The sequence below is a fragment of the Tamandua tetradactyla genome, chromosome 2 (genome assembly GCF_023851605.1).
Source record: "Tamandua tetradactyla isolate mTamTet1 chromosome 2, mTamTet1.pri, whole genome shotgun sequence".
Taxonomy (NCBI): domain Eukaryota; kingdom Metazoa; phylum Chordata; class Mammalia; order Pilosa; family Myrmecophagidae; genus Tamandua; species Tamandua tetradactyla.
This window is the reverse complement of record NC_135328.1, coordinates 52,216,378-52,236,826: the sequence shown is the minus strand read 5'-3', so window position 1 is coordinate 52,236,826 and position 20,449 is coordinate 52,216,378. Positions and strand designations below refer to the sequence as shown.

At 48.2% G+C, this 20,449-nt stretch overlaps 1 long non-coding RNA gene across 1 annotated transcript; it reads right to left on the bottom strand.

Annotated features, from left to right (window-relative positions):
• Positions 1-10,835: 10,835 nt before the first annotated feature.
• Positions 10,836-20,080, bottom strand: LOC143660143 (uncharacterized). Its single transcript, XR_013163861.1, has 2 exons — positions 19,898-20,080; positions 10,836-11,083 (listed from the first exon to the last, which is right to left on the bottom strand). It is a non-coding gene; the product is annotated as an uncharacterized LOC143660143 (long non-coding RNA).
• Between the last annotated feature and the right edge of the window lie 369 nt (positions 20,081-20,449).

Sequence of the window (20,449 nt, the reverse complement as noted above, 5' to 3'; positions counted from 1 at the left end):
TAGTGAGGTTGCTAATACCTGCCTTCAAGCACTGTGAGAATTACATGAGAAAGGGGGCATAGAACATTCGTCCCAAGGAGAGCACATCAAAGTATGCCACCCATTGTAGCTACTATTATTCTTTTTTTTTGTCTCTGTGATGCAGCTAAACCATCACTTAACTAGTCCCTTATTACTGAACATTTTAGTTGTTTATAATATTTCCCATAAAGGAAAAGGCTGCAATGACTATCTTGCTATGCCAGTCTGAATCTGTGGTGGACCCCAGAAAAGCCATGCCCTTTGATCCTCATTCAATATTGCTGGGTGGGAGCATTTTGATTGTTTCTATGAAGATGTGACCCACCCAATTGTGGGTGGTAACTTTTGATTAGATGATTTCCATGGAGGTGTATCTCCGCCCACTGAAGGTGGAGTTGTTTGCTGGAATCCTTTAAAAGAGGAAACATTTTGGAGAGAACCCCTTTTTTTGGTAGAGCCACGAGAAAGCCAGCAGATGCCGCCATGTTTGCCATGTGCCCTTCCAGGTGAGAGAGAAACGTTGAACGTCATCAGCCTTCTTGAACCAAAGTATCTTTCCCTGGATGCCTTAAATTGGACATTTCTATAGACTTGTTTTAATTAGGACATTTTCTCGGCCTTAGAACTATAAACTAGCAACTCATTAAATTCCTCTTCTGTTTCTGGTATATTGTATTCCAGCAGCTAGCAAACTAGAACACTTGCCAGGAAATCTTTGACAAATCCTCAAGTATTAATTAGGAATGATTTCTAGGAGGAAAAGGTATACATTTAGGGCCTGCGCTCCATATTGAAAATTACCTCTGGAAATGTTCCAACCACGCTTCCATCAGGGAAAGAGTGCCATGCAGAATTTCTTTCTTCCTTCATCACATAGGGTATTCGAATCTTTTTGAAAATTTTGGCCAATTTGATAGGGTAAATAGGGTATCTTATTTTAGTGTTTGTCTCTTTGGGTATTAGGGAGACTGAGCCTGTTTTCATAAATGTGCTGGCCTTTTGTATTTCCTGGTTTGTGAATTTTAGATTCATGTCTTTGCCCATTTTTCTATTAGGTATTAACTGTTTTCTTAGGATATGTAAGAGCTCTTTGCAGATTATGGATATTGAACTTTTATCATATCTTGCAAATATCTTCCTAATTGGTCATTTGTCTTTTAGATTTTTTTCATAGTTCGTCAATGTTAATAGCTCAAACCTGTTTGTAATCAAAGCTTCAAGAGGTTGTTGTCATTTGTTGAGTAATTAGACTTTTCCCACCACCATTCTTTTCACCTGAGACTTCCATAGCTTCATTTTTACATTTAACTTTTGTTCTGTCTGCAATTTATTTTAGTTACAGTGTATATTAAGGTTCCAAAGACAATTATTGAACAGTTGTAGTCATACCATTTGATAAATAGCTCATCTTTCCCCTACTGATTTTTTTTTTTTTTTAAACATGGACAGGCACCAGGAATCGAACCCAGGTCCTCTGGCATGGCAGGTGAGCATTCTTGCCTGCTGAGCCACCATGGCCCGCCCCCCTACTGATTTTAAATGATACCTTTATAACGTGTTCTATATGAGTTTTGGTTCCAGCAGGCTGAGCTAATGTTGACCTTCTTCCTGCTGAAAACAGAGAATGTGTGGATAAAAACTTAACCAAAAATATAGAAAGAAAGAATTGATCTTGCAAGAAAGAGTGGGAAATTTCCAGGTGCTGAAGGTTGAGAGGAGAAAAGCAGAGGAAGAAGCTATTCCATAATCAAGAACCCAAGAAAAAAGGTAAGGTCCCCAGTGAAGGGCTCACGGCTAAAAATACAAACCACAGGATGAAATGATGGCCCACAAGGGAGAGTGAGCAGACAAAACAAGAGGAGGAAGAGACCACCAAGAAATTGAGGTCACAGCACAATCTAAAAGAGACTTTAAAACAAGGGTGCATCAAAGTGTTGAAAGAAGGAAAGGAGACCATAAGAAAATTTAAGAACATTGTAGAAAAGGAACAGGCAGATTTGAAGGAAAACTAAGATTTTCTGAAATTTAAAAATGTAGTCACTGAAATTGTCATTTCAATGGAGGGCTTAAAGAGTCGATTAGGCTCAGCCAAAGAAAGATTCATGAACTGAAGGACAGAGCTGAGGAAATTACTTGGAATACAACCTACCCAGATAAAGAGATAGAAATAATGGAAATAGAGACACAGGATGGAATGAAAAAGTCCAACCTAGGGCTTAGAGAAGACCTGGAAGGAGAGGGATGATGAAAGGACTGGAGGGGAGGCTACTTCCAACATGTTAATGCCTGAGAATATGCAAAATTGATAAAAGACATGAACCTTGAACTTAAGAAGTGGGTCAAACCCAAGAAGGATGATTGAAAGTGAACCTACACATAGGTTCATAGAGAACCTGTCTGTACACCAGGGGAAATGGCATAATATGACTTAAAAGCACCTAAAAGGGAGAGACAGATTATCTAATAATTCTCATAATATACACATACTGTTCTTCATACTTTATACATTAGTTCTTTATGTCCTCAAAAGAATACTCATTATTATTATATTCACATTTGAAAGATGGAGAAAATGAGGCAGAGAGATTTTTGTTATTTAATGCTATTTAAGGAATTTTTGCTGCAATGATGCCCCCCCATGAATCACTCTTCCACGTGCACACCTTTTGGCAATGTGACTTTGCTGCTCCCCCCTTCAAGAGGTGGAGTCTATTTCCCCACCCCTTGAATTTGGACTGGACTTGACATTTGCTTTGACCAATAGAATACAGCAGACTTCCAAAGCCAGGCCTTAAGAGGCCTGCAGTTTCTACTTTTGTTATCTGAGAATGCTTCCACCACTACATCAAGAAGCCCTATGTAGCCTTCCGGTGGAAAGAGAAGTAAGGTGTCCCAGCCAAAGGCCAACTCCAACTGCCAGACATGTGAGTGGACCATCTTTAACCTCCACCCCAGGCAAGGCGCAGATGGGAGCAGCCACATCAGTGATCATAGGCAAGACCAGCAAGAGAACTGCCCAGCTGAGCCCAGTCCAAACCAGCAAACTCATAAAGAGGACACAGCCAGACTCAGCATTAAGCAACGAGGACCCAGGCAGCCTGACCCCAGAGTGTCTGCTTTAATCACAAAGCCACACAGTCCACAAAGAAACAGCAAAATCCATCAGCAAAAACAAGGGCCAAAAGACAATGTGATGATGTCTTCAGGATCTTGAAGGAACACTATCTTTCAGCTAAACTCTTTCAAGAGTGAGGGCAGAATAAAGCCATTTCACACAAAGACCGGCAAAGACCTTTTCTGAAAGAATAAGAAAAGATTGTCTAAGGAAAAAGGAAATCAAGTTGCGTATCAAGTATGTGACACAGAAGCAATGATGAACAAAGATATTAAAATGTGGTAAAATTTAAGAGTTAGCTGTGAAATCAACAATAACAATGACAAACGTAGGATTGATATGACGTGGAGCTAAAACACTAGACAATAATAATATGGAGATTGAAAGGTATGAAATGGGAGTTGAATTGCTTTAAGACCTTACACTATGTAGGAGAAGGATAGACGATATTGTTTTAAATTGTAAGTCAATTATGGATGTGAAAAATTTAAAGATAAACTCTCAAAGACAGAATAGAATGTCTTGCTTTTAAATCAACAGAGGGAAAAGGAAAGGAATAAAGAAAATACAGTAAGTCTGATAGCCAAAAAAAAAGGAACAAGGGAGGAAAACTATTGATTTTTTAATGTTTATTTTATAACTGACTACTTCTGTAGAACTTTTCTGTTACTTAATAGTTTCCCTTTTGTTACCCTTGTGTTTTCAAATAGACTAAATATGTTATCTACAAATAAGGATAATTTTGTATCCTTTTTACTGGCAGTCCTTTAATTTCTTGTCTTATTGCATTATTAAGAACTTTTAGAGCAATGTAAAATTATAGAGGCATTATTAGGCATACTTGCTCTATCCACTGCTAAGAATGCTTCCAGTGCTCTACTGTTAAATATGATGTTGGCTCTTGTCTTGAGATAGATATTCATTGTCACTGAATTGATCAGGATAAGCTAGATCATGCTGCAGCAACAAAGAATCCCGCATATCTCCCAGCTTGAGAGAAGTTAGTTTCTCGCTTGTACTACATCTGCTGTGGGTCCAGGCGACTCTATAGAAACAGCTGTGCTTGGCTTACCATTGAAGCTTCACATCAACAAATACTTGCAAGGCAGGGCAGTAGAATTGGAAGGTCTCACAGAGGCAATTAAATGCTTCCGCCTAGAACCAGCATGCATTACTTCAACTTGTACTTGTTGACTGGAGCAAGTCCTATGACCCTGCCTAGCCCCCGTGCAAAGTGCAATCCCAGCCTGGAAGGAGCACTGGGAATACTGGTGAGCAGCAGAGATTTCACCACAGTCGTGTTAAGCAGACATCCTAAAAGACAGTAAAAGCCAACTATTGAAAAGTCATTGAGCCTTGGCAGTCGGATGAGTAGCAGAGGAGGCAAGCCTGCAGAGAAGGGTGAGCTGGGGAGGAGAGGCCAAGCATTCGTAGGCCCTGAGGGCTTCAGTTCCACTGGAGCCTGGCTGTGCTTTCTTTTCCTCTTTAATTCTGTGAGGTCTCTGAATCCTTATAATTCGTCTTCCCCATTCTTGAGCTCATTTGAGCAGATTTCTGTTTCTGTGACCCAAAGAGTCTCAACCGGGATAATTAGCTAGTGTTTCATTTAGGATTTTTATCATATCCTTAAATGAGACGGACCTATCTGCTGGCTCTTCATTTTAGGGTTATGCTACATTCTCATGACGGTTGGGATGTTTCCATCCATCTTTTCTTTGTTCTGATGCAGAATGTAGGAAAGAACTTGCCAGTTAGTTTTCTTTGCATGTGCTAGAAGTTTACCTAATTTATTAGACTTTCAGAGAACCAAGTCATAGATTTATTTTTTATTTCTACTGCTTTTTTCTTTTTTAACTTATTAAATGTTGCTTTTTATTGTTATTGATTCCTTCTTTTTCTTTTCCCCAGCTTTATTTTGTTGTTGTTTTTCTAATTTTTTAAGTTGAATGGTTATTGACTTTCATCCTTTCCTATTTAAGAAATTCATAACATTGAGCTATGAAGTTTCTTCCTTCTAACACTCTAACCACCTTCCCACGTGTTTAGATATGTGGTATCTGCTGTGTTATTTTTTAAATGGTATGTCATGTAGATTTTATTTAGAGTTATTTATGAAAGTGGTTTTTAATTTTCAAATGGTTGGCTATTTAATTTAAACTTTTGCTAATAATTTCTAACTTAATTGCACTGTGGTCAAAGACTGAGGCTTTCACTATTTCTGCTTGGGGATTATATTGAATTTTTCTTTATGGCCTAATATATGATCAATTTTCATAAATGTTTGATGGGCTCTGGCAAAGAAATGAGTGTCTTTTATTTGTAGGGTACAAAGTTCAGTTATTAAATCAACCTTATTAATTATCTCATGCCGATCCCACGCAAACGTGTATGTGTTGGGGGGAGGGTACTATTTAGACCTGTCAGAGACAGAAGTCTCCTCCAAATACTGCATTTTTGTCTATTTGTGCTGGTATGTGTGTATGTATGCCTAAGTATTGCTTAACCTAGTTGGATCCAACACTGTAGGATAAAACAGATCATGACAATCAAATCTTTACTGTGACTTGTACCCTTTATTAATGCAAATGACCTTCTGTCCCATCTCATGATTTTTACCTTGTATAAATATTATTACCTCTGCTTTCTTTTGAGTTGAATTTGCCTCATATTAGTTTGCCCAATCTCCTCATTTTACCCACTTCTATGTCCCTTGGTTCCAAGTTTATTTATTTCTTGTAAGCAGCATATAGTTGGGTTTTTGCCTTAGTTTTCTTTCATCCAATGTGAGAGTCTGATATTTTACTAGGAAAATATAACGCATTTACATTCATTATTAACACCGACATGTTGGCTCTCACTTCCATGAGAAAGCTGGTCTCAGCCTTTTCTGTTTATCCTTCTGACTGCTTCCTTTTATTTCCTGCATTTCATTTTATATAGGCTCTGATTTTCGGCTTTAATCTTTCTCAGACTTTGTTAGTAGATACTTTTGCTTCCAATTCCACCAATACTAATATCCTTTTTTTTTTTCTTTTCTTTTTTGATGCTGTTATGGTGGGGGTCACATTTCATTCTTTTTCCGAGTGACTGTCCCGTTATTGCAGCACTATTTTTGTTTGTTTTTTCTTTCTTTTTTGTTTGCTTATTTGTTTGTTTGGGGGAAGTGGAATCGAACCAGGGGGGAACGCTGGGACTTGAACCCCTATCTCCCACATGGCGAGAATTCTACCACTGAACTACCCTTGCACCCCCCACACACACCAATAGTTATCTCTACATTTTAAAAGTTTTTAATTTGCAGCTGCCTGATTATCTGAATTGAGACAGCACCTCCTGAGTCTTTCATATTTAAGGGGTTACTCAGGTTCCACCCACTTTGGGATCTATTTTTAGGTGATTTAAAAGCTTTAGATCCAGATGCTTACATTGTTTTTTTGTTTACATTATATGATTTCCCTTTTAAGAGTAATTTTTGGCATTTATATTCAGTCTGGAAATGATATATACAGTAATTATTTGGACTGGCTTCTTTTAAATTGCTCTCAGTGCTAAGGCCCAGGCTTTTTAAGCCAAGGAGTTTTCACTTTTGGCCTCTAGTGCTGCCTGCCCCAGCCTATGGAGCGCCCTTCAGTGATAAAGGCTCAGTGTTTCCCCCAAAACCTCATAAACATGGTTCCTTCCCTTTTAACCTTTAGTAAGACTCAGTCTGAAACCAACCTGATTTTTGTTCCTTTACAAGTAACTCATTTTCTTCCTCGGAGGCATATACAATGTTTTCATTATTTGTATAATTCACATTATTTTCAGGGCTTATATTGGTAGAAGTCTTTATTTTGCCCACAATACCACTAATTTTCCTATTTGCATTTTCAGATCTCTTTGATTCTTTTTTAAAGCACAAGTGAATTTTCCTTCTTAATATTCAAAATTATATCTCTTCTTTCTGGCCCTTTCTTCAAGAATTCCAGTGTCATGATTGCTGCATTTTTATCCTTATTTATCCCCTTCTCTTGCTTTGTCTTCAGCTCTTGATTTCTGCCATACTTTTTAGAAAACGTCTTGAAGGTGAGCCTCCCTTCACTGATTTTATTTTCTGCATTAGAATTTCTGTACTTTATTGCCTCCAGTGTGGATACAGTGTGGATATAGTACTCCTGTAGTAGTACTATGTTTTTCCTTTTCCTTGCAATCCTTCCCAGCCTCATCTGTATCCATTTCCCAGGAGTCTCATAGCAAATGACTACAGTTGGGTGGCTCCCAGCAGAAATTTATTCTCTCACAGTACTGGAGGCCAGAAGTCTGAAATCTAGGCTTCCACAGAGCTGATTCCTTCTGGTGGCCGTGAAGGAGAATCCGTTCCATGCCTTCCTCGGAGCCCCTAGGGGCTGACAGCCAGCCTGGCACACCTCCGCTGGAACTCCGACCTCTGCCTCCATCTTCACGTGTCCCCCTCTGTGTTTCTCCTCTTCCTCAAAGTACATGCGTCATTGGATTTAGGGCCCACCCAGATAATCCAGCATGAGCTCATGTTAAGATCCTTAACCAAATTATATCAGCAGAGACTCTTTTTCCAAGTAAGGCTGCATTCGCAGGTGCCAGAGTGAGGATGCGGACATAATCTTCTCTAGGGGGCCACAGTTCAACCCCCTACACCATCCATGCCCCTTTCTGATTCATTGTGCCCCCTTTTCATATCTGTCTGGGCTGCCCTTGTGGTTTTTCAACTCACTTTTGTAAAGGCCGTGTCTTTCTGCATTCTATTAAAGTTGCCACACAATTCCCTGATGTCTCCTTCAGGTCCCTTCAGAAAATCACTGTCAACAGCACGTTTTTCTTCAGTGCTTTGGAATGCATATACCTTGTCCATATTCTGCAGTGCTTTTTCTGCACTCCTTTGTTATTTTCTCCCTCTGTGTTCTCCCTTAAACGCAGAAAAAGATCCAACCGTACTCCTAATTTATAAATAGACAGGGTGTGTAGACAGCTTTTGGTCCTGTTCTCTTCCCACTTGTTTGATGGCTGAATCCCATGCTCAGTCTTTGGTCTGGACAATAGAATCAAGTGGGCCCTGCTCAATCCCTTCCCGGTTTCCTGCAGGTTTCTGCCAACTGCAGCTCGGCCGAGCAAAGGCAGCATCTGCTCCTGCTCTGCTATTTGGTCCTTGGATATTCTGAACCGATGGAACACATGAATAGGCCAAAGTCCCGGCATGCACTGCTACCTGCTGCTCTCCCCGCAGCCACCCCTCCATTCATCTCATTTGTTCCCCGAAAACCAGGCACCACTAAAGCCCCCTTCCCTGCCTGTGCCCTCTGAATGGCCAGGGGACATTACTCCCGTCGCCTCCGGGATTAGCATCTGTGGGAGACAGACAACCGCCCAGTGTTCAGACAGGCACAGGTCTCTGAGTGGGGACAAATTGCGGAGCCCCTTTGCCCTGGTTTCTTTGTCGTGAGGTTTCTTTCCAACACCTCGCGCACCATGGCCATGATTAGTGGTTCCTCCAAGATCCTGGCATGAGGTTGGCAGCTGGTCCGTGTTTCCAATGCTGAGTGAGGCTTCGTCTTTCTCTCAGCCTTCCTGGGTATTGAGTGGAAAAATAAGAATGACTGCGTCAGGAAATTTCTGGTCAGACGCCGTTTTACACTGAAGCTCACAGGCTTTTGTTGTTTGTTGTTGTTTAAGCCCAGATTCATGCAGTCATGCATTCATTTATTGGGAAAAGAATGTCTTCACTGCTTGGCATCATAGGGGACGTAAAGATAAATCAACCAATAATGGGGGTGGGGGGTGGGAAATGGTTTGCAAGGATAGAGAGTGGGGGTGGGAGGACAAGGGGAAAGACCCAGACCCAACACTGGACTGGCTCAGAAGACAGGCTCCCTCTACCCTCCCCTTTGCAAGGCTGGCTTCCTCCTGAGTCTCTCCAGCTCAGAAAGCTTGTCCTTGTGTCCCAAATTAGCAACCCATAAAATTACACGCATTTATTGAGCACCTACTTTGCACCCCTCGTTCGCCTTCTCTGAGTACCCTTTCTTCAGCTTGCTTCCTCTCTTTTGACTTTTTTAAAGCAGATATAAGTGTGTCCCTCCCACTGTTCTCCACCAGGCACATCCATGGCTGGGTCTCCTGGACGTGAACCAAAAGCTATTTGCTTTGGAGGCAAGGTTTGAGTCAGGCCCAGCTGGGTTTTCCCATCCTTTATTTGCCCAGTCCTATTAATAATTAACGGTACAGTAATGAGACTCTCTTTTAATAGAATCTGCTGCCATCACCGCGTTCTGTTCCCCGCCAAGGGTTTCCCCCAAAAGGATTCACGCGCGCGCATGGCTGCGTTTCCTGCTGCCAGCACCAGGAAGCTGGAAGGTTCCCGCGGATGTCCTTCACAGCCCCTCCGCTCTTCTGAGCTTGAGTCCCGCACCCCCTGATGTGGAAATCCCTCTCTCTCTTCTACCATTTCTGATCTCCAACTCCCCACCCTGTCCACTGTCCCCTTGAGGTCCCAAATAGTGCTGTCACTCCTCACCTGTCAGCAGGGCACACAGGTCCTGCTGGCCAGGGATAGGGCAGGCAAGAAAGTCTACCTAGCCTTGAGGAGGGCATGGGACCCCATGTGCACACATTCTGGACAAAAGAGCCCACCCAAAGCAAGGGCCACCACTTGTGGGACCTTAGGAAAGCGTTGCCAGCCCTCCTTCCAGCCTCAGTGTCTTCAGCTGCAGAACAGGCTGTTCACAGGGTCTGAGGCAGGGCTGAGACTCTCACCAGCTTTTGGTGGTGTAGAAGTTCAGGTTCCACTGGTGAATGGAAGCAACTGGTTGCAAAACAGAGTGTGTTCTATGATCCCCCTCCTGCGCTGAAAGCACAGCAAGCCTACACATTCATTAAAGAGTCGGGAGGCTAGAAGTGCAACTGCTCAAAGTGGTTATAGATGGGTGGTGAATTAGAGATAATTAAATTTTTTTTCTCTTTGGTTTGTCTTAATTTCAAAATTATCCACAATTAACATGTATTACTTTTGTAAATGGAGAAGAACGTTATTTTTTTAAAAAAAGAACAAATGTTCTCTTCCTTTCTCTACAGCACAATCACGGCAACATTCAGCCTTGAAAGACAGGGGAATTCTGAGAAGACAAGGATTCATGCAGATTCTGGCCTTGCGCCAAAGCCTTTGTGGAGGGCCGTGGCTGGAGCAAAGGGATGTGAGCCTTGGGTGGCTGCTCTTTGACTGTTCACCACGTGCCTGACACCAGGCTCAGCCCTTGGCACCCCTTGCCCACCCCTTCCCCAAACCCTACAAGCCCTTGAGAGGGATATCACCCTAGGAACTGGTCTAAGTACTTCTTTGCAATAGAGGGAATTAGAAGCTCTGAGAGCTGAGTGACCTGCCCTGGGTGGTCCAACTCCCCACAGAGATGTGGGTGGTAAGGAGTGGGGGGTAAAGGGGCCTGCTGGTGGGAGCATCTGAGCGCGCTGCAAGGAAGCCCCATCCTCCTTGAGGGACTTGGGTCACTAGTCGCCAGTAAATCCTAAAAGACCGTGGCCAGGTGCTGCAAAGCTTTGGAAATTAGCTGGAGTTTTCACGTCCTGGGAAAAGGCAACAGGGAGCTATAGTGTTCTGAGTGAAGGTGAAATGATTCCAGCTGTAGGCAGCTAGGAGTAGAGAGCTATTGTAACAGGAGACACTGATAAGCCAGGCTAGTGGCAGCAACCATAGTTAATATCTACTGAACTCCTATGTCTGAGGACTTGCAAAACACTTTGCTTAATCCTTATGACAGCCTTCAGATATTTGTGCTCTTCTTCTCCCCACTTTGCAGATGTGAGGACTGAGGCTCAGGGCCATGGGGTAGCACACCGAAGTCCGCGCAGGGGGAAAGTGGCAAGGCAGGATGTGAACCCAGGTCTGTGTGACTTCACAGTTGGTGCTTGTAGCATAGTCCTACCCTGGGAAGAGAAATGAGAATGGGAAACATTAGTGAGTCCTAGGAAAAGGGTGGGGCCCAGAGCCGGTGGTCCAGAGGCCAGAACGCAAGGATGGCAGAGAAAGATCCCTGAGCCATCCTTCAACCTACATGGGCAACCCTGAGCCACACTCCAGGGTTGGAGGCAAACAAGACATGCCCCACCCCTCCCAGACAATATAGCAGTGGTGACAAGTAAACAGATCAAGGGGAGACCCTTTGGATGGAAGAGTTGCCTCAGGAGGGTTGTGGGCAGCCGCCCTGGAGTAAGAGAAACTCAGGCTGAGTCTTAAGGAATGAGGAGCTGGCAAGGGAGGTATGCCAGCCACGGGAACAGCACATGCAGGGCACAGAGGCATGGGAACTAGTTCAGTGGGGCAGTCTGGTTGGACGGGGTCGGGGAGTGGGGATGGAATGGAGAGGGTGAGGCTGCAGGGTGAGCAGAAGCGAGGTCCTGGGAGCCTCCAAAGCAAAAGGGAAGGTGCTGACACCCGAAGGGCCGTCGGAAGCCCTGGAGGGTCGGAGTCTGGGGGTGACAGAACAGAGTCTACACTTGCCCAGACCTCGCTGAGGGGCATGGGTGGCTGGGGGCCAGGGCAGGGGCTGAAGCAGGGTTCCTGGCAGAGGAAGTCAGAATGGAGGAAAGAAGTGGCCGGGGAGAAGTGGGCAGCTGCCTGGGTCCTTGCGAAGGAAGAGTCGCAGCTGGCTGTGGGAGGTGAGAGCACGAGAGGAAGCACGAGGGCTGGGGGCGTCCGGTGGGCAATGGTTCTGAGCTTGGGAAGGTGGAGTCTGGGGACTCACTGGCTCTGTGGGATATTTCTCAGCAGCACTGAGGTGAGCGCTGAGGGGCCAGGTTAGAGGGCCAGTCTCAGGAACTTCCCATTCTCAGGGGTGCCCTGGATAGCCATGCCCGGGCTTTGTCTTCTGACCTGGCTGCTGGGAAAAGCTGCTCCCATAGGGCTCTGGCCAGATTTTCTGACACGGTGGAAGGCACAGGTCCCAAAGAGAGGCCGCTCCAGCAGCGGTAGCAGGGGCAGCATCGTTTGCCCAGAGGGTCCTGGGTGGGAGGCATCTCCCTCCACTCCCAGGAGGTAGGAACATCATTGAGGCTAATTACAGAGGGGGAAAGTGAGGTAGTGAGGCTTGAGGCACCAGGAATAGGAAAAGGGGAAAGGGAAAGCAGCAGGTGCAGGGGGGAGGGCTTGTTCACTGGCAGCACTCAGGTGGGGCTCACACAAGCCCACCCTGCACCGTGCCCCATGCGCTCTGTGCAGTGCCCAGCTGCACCAGCACACATGGCCAAATAACTCTGGACCTATCTGCCAACCCCCACCGAGGCCCCCAGCCGGGGCCAGGGCTGTGCAGTCTCTTGTGGTTGAGACCTTTGGGCTGGATGGGTTTAGGTCTCTGTCTCTTGATTTCACTTCTGTTACCCTGTCTAACCCTTGCAACAACCACCCCCATTTTACAGATGAGGAAACTGAGGCCCAGAGAGGCTGATATGAGCTGGTACAGGGCCTGCCTACCCAGTAGATATTCAGTAAAGACCAGCTCCTTTCTTGAGTGGTGTCCTTACACACAACTGAGTGAAGGGGGCCTTTGCCACCCCATTTGCATGAGCGGGAAGCAGGCTCAGCCATGGGTAGAGACTGGGGCATTGTCACAGAGTCAAGAAATGAGGCTCCTTCCCTTGCCCCATGCCTCTGTGGGCCCCCCATTCTGTCCCCACAGCGGGAAGTGCCAGGAGGCCTAAGGGGAATAAACCCTTTCTTCAGGGCCAGAAGGGAAGGAGAAAAGAAAGGGATGATTGGAGGCTCTGGGCACCTGAAATGGTGCAACGTGGCCCAGCCTGCTCTAGAAGGTGGCCCCAGCCAGTACACCCTGGTAGCTGCCCACAGCCAAGTGGACCCATGGATGGTGGGCCTGGAGGCTGTGACCAATGTTGTCCAAAGTAGGGAGTGCAGAAGGAGCCTCGGTCTTCCAGCTTCCAGGGCCTCAGCTCCTCCCCCAGTCCCTCGCCAAATAGCACTCCCTCAGCAGGAAAACAAAATTGATTCCCAAAACCAGTTTGGGAAATTTTGTAAGCTCTGTTGGAGACCAACCATCCACACCAGAATGTAAAGGCTCTGAGAAGTCCTGCATAAAGAACCCTACTTTTGGCTTAATGTAGCCTATCTCACAATTTATTTAACCACAGACTCCATTTTTCCCATTAAATATGTTAGCATCTGTATTAGTCAGGGTTCTCTAGAGAAACAGAACCAACAGGAGATATCTGTAAATATGAGATTTATAAAAGTGTTTCATGCAACTGTGGGAATGGAAGAGTCCAAAATCGGCAGGGCAGGCTGTGAAGCTGGCAGCTCCAATGAAGGGTCTAGAAAAACTGTGGACTGACTGAAGAAACAGCCAAAAGTCTCTTGCCTTTCTTAAAAAGTCTTCAGCTGATAAAATTATCCAGTTGTGGGAGGCACGCCTTAGTTGATCACAGATGTAATCAACCACAGATGCAATCGATTGACTGATGATTTAATATACCAGCCTTCCAATTTATCAACCAGTCACAAAATATCCTTGCAGCAATGGCCTGACCAGACAACTGGGCATCATCACTCGGCCATGTTGACACCAGGACCTAACCATCACAGCATCTATGGTGGATTAAACATGGCCATGAATTCTTTGACACTGACACCATTGAGAAGTAGGCTATACCTCTCCCCTACACTTCAATCTAGTGGGCTGTATGAGTCCCTTGACCAAGAAGGTAGGTGAGAGGGACACTGGGACAGTTCCAGGCATAGCTTTTAACTGGCCAGGGAGCTTCACATCCTGCCTCTCAGAGCCCTGAGCTGCAAGGTAGGGAGTCTAGGCTACTCTGGTGGAAATGCGTCTGAGGGCCCAGCCATGCGAGTGAAGAGGCCACTACGACACAGCCCAGAGACACCCTTAGGTGACTCCAGCCCCAGGGTCTATCCTAGGGACCCTAAGCAAGAACCCCCAGCTGAGCCCAGTCAATCCCAGAACCACAAGAGACTAATAAACCATTGTTTTAAGCCACTGCATTTTGGGGTGGCTTGTCACACAGCAGTAGATAACTGGCACAGCATCCTGTAGGATCCTCTTTGGATGCTGGCAGGGGGTCTCCATCTTATCCTCATTGCCCACTCCTTACCAGTCCTCGCCACACTCAGGCACTCTCACACCCTGCCATGCCTTTGTTCAGACTGTGCCCTCTGCCTGAAATGCCCTCTGCCTCCTCTCCCACTTGGAAAGATCTTTTCAACTCAGCTCATCAAAAGGCTGCCTCTTTGAAGACATTCTAACAACCCTCAAGGCAGCTGCAGGGACCCGAGGCTGGGATCTACTGGGCTCATGCTTACTCAGCTTTATGAACCCAGAGGTGCTTATTTACCTCTCTGGGCCTTAGTACCCTCATCTATCAAATGGGGATCATAATGGAATCTACTTCGTGAGGTCGCTGTGAAGAGTAAATGGTATTTCGGGGAGAAAGCACACAGTAGGCACTGAAGAGATGATGGTGGCCATTATTAGCTGTTTGATTCCTCTGTTTGCACCTGGCCTGGAGCCAGGAGGAGTGGGTCATATACACACCTGGCTCCCCCGAGACCAGGTGCCTTCTCCCGAGAGAGGCGGGGCTGCTTACCCATCACTGCCTCTAAGCCAGCTCGTCTTCTATGAGACCTGACAGCCTCCCTCCACTCACAATTTTCCCCTTTCTTCCCTTCACTTCCTAGGCTGGCCCTGGTCCTGGAGGGTCCTGGGGCTCTGAAGGGATGGGGTATAAAGTCTAGAAATGCTGGGGAGGGCTGCAGGGTTCTGGAGAAATCCTTCCCACAGAGAGGAATGGCTGGCGTGGGTAGGCCAGGCTGCTGGATGGGGCCTGCAGGCCTGGTATGAGCTCTGCCAGTCCACGTGGAAGTGTGCTGGACTTGTGGGTGGCTGTTTGGGTAGCATGTGGCTCCTGTTCACGGATGAGTTTGTGCATGTGTCTGTTGCACAGGGAAGTGTGTGTGTGTGTGTGTGTGTGTGTGTGTGTGTGTGTTTGCCTGGGGTACACGATTGCAGGCAAGGAGGGAACAGCCCTGCAACTGTCCCCAGTCCTGGGAGAGCTCCACAAGCCAGGCCTGTCCTTGCCACTTGGGAAGACTGCTTGCAACAGGATTAGAGCTGGGAACTTCAAACAGAGCAGGCCTGGCAGCAAGCCTGGAACCGAGGTGTAAAGGGGCTGCCGATATTATAAATAGCCACCTTCCTGGTGATTTCCCAGTCCTTCCTGAGGATGGACATTTCACTGGCCCCTTTGCCATCTTCAACTCCAGCTTCCAGGAGCTGCAAGGAGGGAGGTACTGGGGAAGGAGGAGTTGGTGCTTGTCAGAAGGGGTGTGTTCAAACAAGAGTTCATATATTAAACCACTTGATTGTAAGTTGCAGGGTGTGGGGAGTATATGCCAAGAGACCCCTCCAGCTGGTGACCCTGGGGATGCTGCCTGAGAATCCCTCCATTATTAACAAACATGCTTCCCTCTCCCCACAACTCTCTTGAGCTCAGGTCAGGCTCAGAACTGACTTAAGGGGAGGGGCTGACAATGGGTGGGACATTAGCATCCGACTCTAGATCTAGGCAACTGTGCCAGCCATCTGACCTCTCTGGGATTCAGTTTTCTCACACCTGGCAGAGAGGGTAAAGGACAAGGAGGAGAGGTAAAGGGAGCAGGAAATGCACCTGGAACCCTGTCCTGCCTCTCAGTCCCAGGACCCGTTTAGGGTCAGGCACAGTGCCAGGTGCTGTCAAGAGGCCGGCCTCACTTCTGTGAGTCCTGGACTCAGCCCAGGTAAAGCATGCCCAAGGGAGTGAAATGGGTAGCACTTAAGGGGGTGGGTGACCTCCCAGAACCCTCACCAGCCACTGTCCACTCAGTGCCTCCCTTTCCCACCTGAGAAATGAAAGGGTTGGACAAGGGCAACCCGATTGGATGGGGTGTCAGTCTCGCACGCAGATGCTGCTATCGCCCCACTGCACAGATGGGAGCCCCCAGGCTGCACGAGGTGTGCAGGGACTTACTCACTCAGACTCACAGCCAGCAAGAGGCCGAGGAGGCATTAGAACTCAGCTCTGCCTCATTTCAAACCTCTCCGGCTCTGTGGGCCTCTGACTGACTCACCGATGAAGTGAATGACTGATGGACTGGTTATCTGCCATTGCACCCCCACGCCGACCCGGCCTCCCAGCCCCCTCCTGCCCGGTCACCCCTTCCAGGTGCCTCTGAGATCTCATTCCAGGTGGCCGCTCGGCCTCCACCCGGTCCCACAGCAATCCGCAGCCAAGTCGAGGTGGGGGCGGGGCCGGGGCGGGGCTCCTGCTGCTCCCGCCCCCCCGGCCGCCGAGGCCGGGTCATTAATCCGTGGCCCGCTCGACTCAGCCAATCGCCGTCCGGTTGCCGGGGAAACGACCTCTCCCCTCCCGAGCCGACCAAGGGCTTTTGCGGCGCCCCTCGCCACTCGAGCCCCAGGACCCTCTGCGGGAGCTGGAGCTGGGCTCTTTGGATTGGAGAGCATGGGGGCGCGGAGGCAGGGACCAGGGGACCGATACCCGCCGAGAAAGGGGGAGACAGAGACAAAACTGTCAGGAGAGAGGGCAGGCAGGCAGGCACAGATAGCCCCTCGCCACTACCAGAGACAAAGAGACACAGAGGGAAGGGGACACACTCAGGTGGGGACTGAGGGAGAGCGGTTCCCGCGTGTAGGGAGCAGCAAGGTAGAGGAAAGGAGGGAGACAAAGGACAGAGACACAAAGTGCCACCACCTCCACCATCACAGTGGCAGGGAAGCGAGAGCTGGGGACAGAGACACCCGAGAACACATCCACAGAGACAGGGAGCGAGAAGGGAGCTCGGAGAGAGACAGGCCAGGGCTGACAGGGAGACTTGAGGACCAGGAAGGCAGCCGAGGGGCGGGAAGAAGGAAGCCGGGGGGAGGGGTGGAGAGACGGAGCAGGACTGAGAAACCAGTGAGGAAAGGCTGCGAGAAATGGGAGAGGGAAGAAATTCCCAGCTGGAGGACGGAGGAGAAAGAGGCAGACGAGGGAAGGCTGCATGGAAGGAAGGAAAGGCAAGGGGAGAGGAAAGCTGTGAGGCCCATAAGAGGCCCAGGAAGGGGTTCCCAAAAGAGAAGAGAAACAACGGGGGGGGGGGGGGAGTGAGAGCTGGGAGGGAGTGAACTTGTGAAAATAAATATTTATAAATTGAGAGTTTCTAAATTCTTTTTGCATTTCTGTAGTAAATTATTCATCTGTGTATCTCCCTCTCTCCTATCTGCTTAGGGAGCTGCCAGGGGTGGGGGGTGTTCCTCCTTTCCATGCTCCCCCTCCCACCCTCCTCCCCATCCTCCTCCCCTCCCCTTCCTGCCCCTTTCCTCCCTCCTACTCGTTCTCCCCACTCCATTCCTCATTCCTGCCTGCCCCTTCCATTCTCCCCCGGCCCCCTTCTTCCCTCTGCCTCACTGTCCTTCCCCTTCTCCTCCCCACCTCCTTCCCATCTCCTCTCCCTCTCCTTCACAGGCTGGAGCTGGGCATCGCCTGGCGAGGAGGAGCCGCCGCCCGGAGGTGACTGGTTGCCACACTCTTAAGGTTCCTTCTCTGCCTTAAATAAGAATAATCATATAAGTCAGCGAGGCTAGGATTAAAAAAAAAAAAAAAAAAAGCTGTCGTCGCCGGCAGTCTGGCACCCCCAACTGGGACCAAGGAAATCTTCCTCCAAAGGACAGGGACTCCAGAGTTGGGAGAAGGGGGCAGGGGGCTGCGTGAGGATGGGCTGCTTCCCCAGGCGGCTAGGACTGGGCCCACTGCTGGCTGCTCAGAACTGAGCCAGCTCTCAGCTCATGGGGCCTCAGTTTCCCACTCTGGGGAAGACGGTCAAGGGCTAGCTCCCTGCTCACAATTTACTCCGCACTCTCTAAGGCCAAATCAGCTCGTGACAGTTTCAGAGTCTAGAAGGGCTCAGATCCCCTCTAATCAATCCCATAGTTTATCACCACAAAGGAAGAACTGAAGCAAGGCAGGGTTAAAGATGTGATATGATTTCGTAAAATCAGGTCAAGGAAGGGGGAACCCCCCAGTCAGCATGAGAGGTCAAGAAGCCACACGTGCTGTTAGTCTGTGGCCTTGAGCAGGCTGCCTGGCTTCTCAGAGCCTCAGTTTCTTTATCTGCAAGCAGCCTGTGTGGTAATGTCCCCCTCCCCTTGACCAAAGTAAAGGACAGGGGTCCTCCCCTCTGCAATGTTACCCTCTGTATAAATGTCAGTGTCCAAGTGGCACCAGTTCCCTGCTCCATGTCACTTCATGCAGCCTCCGGATCCCCCAGACTAAAGGGCAGCAGAAGAGTTGTGTGGGGTCCGGCAGAGGAGGCTGAGTGTCCAGTGCCAGAGAAGCCACTGGGAAGAGGGTGTGTGAAACGGAGGTGCCCCCTCGAGCAGGGTAGTTCCCCACCGCTGAGACCAGCCCACAAGGCACGAGCACACCTTCACTTCTTTGGGGACCTGTGTCCTTTCTCCCGACGCTGTGGGTGGCCTTTCCATTCTGGGGGAGGGGGCAGGTGCTTGGTTGGGGTCCCAACCTTGCCATTTGTCCTTGGCCCTGTCCTGAACTCCTCTGCAGAAAGAAAGCATGGGCGTCTAATGAAATCCCAAAGGTTCTTTCAGCCCTTTCCTTTTTAGGGTCATTATCATTACTATTAACAGCGATGATTCCTCTGGATCTGTTACTTACTGGATGCTGGAGCAGGTGTAGAGCTCCTTTGCTCCCCCTCATGCCCCCTTATACGGATGAGGAAGCCGAGGTCCAGGCAGGGACCTGCCCCAGGTCAGGCGGCTGGGCTACAGGCGTGCAGGGTCCTGGCCGGGTCCACGTGATGTGGAGGGTGCCCTCACCCAGCTCTCTGTGCTGCCCACAGAATGTCCTGGGCGGGAAGGCAGGCCCTTCTTAGTGACCTCAGGCTCCATCTCTAACCTGAGGACTTCTCTCTGTCTCTCTTATTAAAAATAAGCACGAGAAATGTGTAGGGAAGACACCTCCTCTCCTTTGGACATTTGTCTTCCACTTCTACTTCCAGTGGCCAGAGTCCCTTGCAGTGGTTTTCAAGCCCTGCTCCACAGACTCTAGGGGGCCTTGAGGTGGGCATTGGCGGGGGGGGGGGGGGGAAGGGTTATTTTAACAGCCGGGTGGGTGGGTTCTCGACCCCTCCTCCTGCCTCACTCAGGTCTGATCACTTTTGTATAAGATTTGTTTTGAGGAGAAGAAGAAGAAAAAAGACTGAGATAGGAAGGTGGGTCTAAAAAATCAGTTTGAAAACCACTGTCGTAAATAATTAGGAGCCGTTTGGGACAGAGAGTTGTGGCTTCCTGAAGTCCCTCACTTATGTAACTCAGCTCTACCCTGGCCTGCCTCCCCATCCCCACCCCAAGTGTGAACAGACAAAAACAAATAGAACTGTGGTATAAGGAGGGCTGGCTGAGGACTTGCCAGGTTCAGAATGCTTTATAAGGCCATTTTATCCCACCCTTAAAACAAGCCCATCAAGTAGGTACTGTTATACTTGGAGGGTAGATGAGGAAACTAGAGCTCAGAGACCTTAAGTAACTAACCTGAGATCACACAGCAGGTAGGAGGCTCAATTATGACACCCTCTGGTCTGACCCCAAAAGCCACACTCAAGACCCTGGCTGTCCTTCTTAAAGAAGCACAGTCCATTACCCTTCATCACTGGCTTTTGCAACATACCTGTTTACTTTCTCCAAGTGCTTCTTTGGGACTCACAAATGCTTGTGAGCATGTCTGAGTTGCTGCTGACAGAGACTGCCACAGTTCCCACGCACAGCTGTCCTTGCTGTGGGCATGGCCATGACCTCTACACACCCCCATCTCAGCCAGGAGGGCCTGTCACCTCCTTCTGGACGTGATGGCCACGTGTGCCACTGCCTGCTGGATGTTGTCCCCATGCACCAAAATCCTTGTGCCTCCAAGAGGCCTTAAAGCAGGGCTGCTTGGGGCCACCTTGCCCAAGTTTTCATTATACTTCTTTCTTCCAGAACTCCCACCCCCTATCACATTGCCCCCCAAATCATTCCTTCTTTCTGAGAAATAGGGCCAGCCCCTGGCCAGTTCTGAGTTGCCGGCTCCTTCTTCCTTAAAAATAAGGATCCCCCAGGGAAACTTCTCGGGCCTGATGGAGATGACCTGGGGTTGAGCCACCTCTCTACTTTGCCAGGGAGACCTAGACACGGAGGCACCTGGGCCCAATGGGGGCTTCCTCTGTGCCTGACGGTGGGAGGG